At 34.6% G+C, this 3,269-nt stretch overlaps 1 non-coding gene across 1 annotated transcript; it reads right to left on the bottom strand.

Moving 5' to 3' along the window:
* Positions 1-2,462: 2,462 nt before the first annotated feature.
* TRNAF-GAA (transfer RNA phenylalanine (anticodon GAA)) lies at positions 2,463-2,535 on the bottom strand. The gene has a single exon. It is a non-coding gene; the product is annotated as a tRNA-Phe (tRNA).
* Between the last annotated feature and the right edge of the window lie 734 nt (positions 2,536-3,269).

The raw sequence follows: 3,269 nt of genomic DNA, 5'->3' as shown, positions 1-3,269 counted from the left end.
GGAAATCCAAAAGAAAGGGAGTTGGGATTCCATTGGATGAATCTTTAAAGAAGATGCAGCACAGAGGAAACAAAGGCTAAACTTAAACTAAGCGCTTTTGTTTGAACAAAAAAGATTCTTGTTTCACCGAGGAAAAGAGAGAAGTTCTGGATAAATTGACAATGCTGAATTGAATTGACTAATTTAAGTTCCGCCTATTCCACATTAATGGGAGTACATTATGTTTCTGCTTCACGAATATGATATTTTTTGGACATTTCTAATAATAGCAAGCCTTATTCCTATTTTGGCATTTTCGATTTCAGGACTTTTAGCCCCGGTTAGTGAAGGACCAGAGAAGCTTTCTAGTTATGAATCGGGTATAGAACCCATGGGAGGGGCTTGGGTACAATTCCGAATACGCTATTATATGTTTGCGCTCGTTTTTGTTGTTTTTGATGTGGAAACCGTCTTTCTATACCCTTGGGCAATGAGTTTCGACGTATTGGGTGTATCCGTTTTTATCGAAGCTTTGATTTTCGTGCTTATCTTAGTTGTTGGTTTAGTTTATGCATGGCGAAAAGGAGCCTTGGAATGGTCTTAACTGAATATTTAGACAAAAAAAAAGAAGGAAAAGATTCTATTGAGACAGTTATGAATTTGATTGAGTTTCCCTTACTTGACCAAACAAGTTCCAATTCTGTTATTTCAACTACACCAAATGATCTTTCGAATTGGTCAAGACTCTCCAGTTTATGGCCCCTTCTATACGGTACCAGTTGTTGTTTCATTGAATTTGCTTCATTAATAGGCTCACGATTCGACTTTGATCGTTATGGATTGGTACCAAGATCAAGTCCTAGGCAAGCAGACCTAATTTTAACAGCCGGTACGGTAACAATGAAAATGGCTCCCTCTTTAGTGAGATTATACGAGCAAATGCCTGAACCAAAATACGTCATTGCTATGGGAGCCTGTACTATTACAGGGGGAATGTTCAGTACGGATTCCTATAGTACTGTTCGGGGAGTTGATAAGTTAATTCCTGTGGATGTCTACTTGCCGGGCTGCCCACCTAAACCGGAGGCAGTTATAGATGCCCTAACAAAACTTCGTAAGAAGATATCGCGAGAAATAGTTGAGGATCAAACTCTATCTCAAAATAAAAATAGATGTTTTACTACCAGTCACAAGCTTTATGTTAGGCGCAGTACTCATACAGGAACTTATGAGCAAGAATTGCTCTATCAATCACCATCTACATTAGATATATCTTCTGAAACTTTTTTCAAATCCAAAAGTTCAGTACCTTCCTACAAATTAGTGAATTAGGAGAGGGGCTCTTTTGTGTAGAAAAATAAAAAGCAGGGCAATCTTTCAAACTTGCATCCGAAATGTGAAATATTTATACAAAGAGGGAGAGATGAAGACAATGCAGCAGGGTTGGTTATCTAATTGGCTAGTCAAACATGAGGTGGTTCATAGATCTTTGGGCTTTGATCACCGAGGAATAGAGACTTTACAAATAAAAGCAGGGGATTGGGATTCCATTGCTGTCATTTTATATGTATATGGTTACAATTATTTACGCTCCCAATGTGCTTATGATGTAGCACCCGGTGGATCTTTAGCTAGCGTGTATCATCTTACGAGAATACAATATGGTATAGATAATCCAGAAGAAGTCTGCATAAAAGTCTTTGCCCAAAAGGATAATCCTAGAATTCCGTCTGTCTTCTGGATTTGGAGAAGTGCCGATTTTCAAGAACGCGAATCTTATGATATGGTGGGAATCTCTTATGATAATCATCCGCGCCTTAAACGTATCCTAATGCCTGAAAGTTGGATAGGCTGGCCCTTACGTAAGGATTATATAACCCCCAATTTTTATGAAATACAAGATGCTCATTGAATGATAAGAAATTCATGCTCACTTATACAACACAACTCCAGATTTTATTCAAGTCAAGGAATATTTTTAGGTTCTTTTCCTAGATGAAACGGAATACCTATTTATAATTAATTCCTAATTATACAAAAGCATTCCAGATAGACTGAGCAAAAAAAGGGTTTCATTTGGATTCCCCTATTTTGAAAATCGCATATTAATTTCCTTCATATGAACAGAAAAATAGGATGACTCAAAGAAGTTCTCTACCAGGAACTTTGTACCGCGCACATTACTTAGCACAACTAGGAAAATAAGATAAGATAAAGATAAGCAAGACTAAAAAAATATTCGTCGGAATAGCGGAATACAAAATTAAGAAACGCAAAAAAATAAAGGGGAATCTCACCCCCTTCTTTATCATAAAGAAAAGATATATTTTAAAACTTCTTTAAAAAGAAAAAGAAGTGCCTCTATATTTATATTATAGATTTATCCACTTAGATGAATAAATATTATTAATGAATATGTATCACAATCCATCTCGAGGTATTTGGATCAATACCTATTCGGTGGATCTTTTTTTTTTTTTCTCTGCCAGGAACCAGATTTGAACTGGTGACACGAGGATTTTCAGTCCTCTGCTCTACCAACTGAGCTATCCTGACCTTTTCTTGTGCATCATCCTAGTAGAGTATTTGTATCTATGTCAATTAAAAGGACTAAAAATTAATTAAAGTATTTCAAATTTTAAATTTGAAAATGGGGGGGGTAGTCCTATGCATTGTGCATGGTTTACTTAAATAAAACTTAAAAATAGAGTGAATAACCAAGATTTCTTGCCGATACTCTAATAAAAAAGAAATCTATTCAATGAATAGGATAAGATCCATTGAGTTCTCTTCGCATTCCTTTGTGAAAGAGTAGAATGAGAAAGCTAATGAATCTTAAACCCATTGCATTGATAAAAAGAAAAAAAAGTGCATTGATAAAAAGAAAAAAAAAAAGAGGATAAATAATAATAATATAGTATAGTTAGGGAATAAAAGAGGATTTGGGGATAGAGGGACTTGAACCCTCACAACTTATAAAGTCGACGGATTTTCCTTTTACTAGAAATTTCATTGTTGTCAGTATTGACATGTAGAATGGGACTCTCTCTTTGTCCTCGTCCGATTAATCCACTTTTTTAAAGATCTCGAAAACTTTGAATTTTAATTGAAGAATTTGATTATTCAATATTCGATTGGAGTGGATTCACAATAATGAAAAAAAAAAATTATGATATGAGTTTTTTATTTCATAATCATTATCATTTCTAATTTCATTTTTAAAAAAGATAAAGAACCTATATTATAATTAGAATATAATATGAGTTCTGTGATTAATCGTTTGCTATGTC

This window comes from Triticum urartu, unplaced genomic scaffold (assembly GCF_056163025.1).
Source record: "Triticum urartu cultivar PI428250 unplaced genomic scaffold, HENAU_Tu73 scaffold1284, whole genome shotgun sequence".
NCBI lineage: Eukaryota > Viridiplantae > Streptophyta > Magnoliopsida > Poales > Poaceae > Triticum > Triticum urartu.
This window is presented reverse-complemented; position numbering and strand designations above follow the sequence as displayed.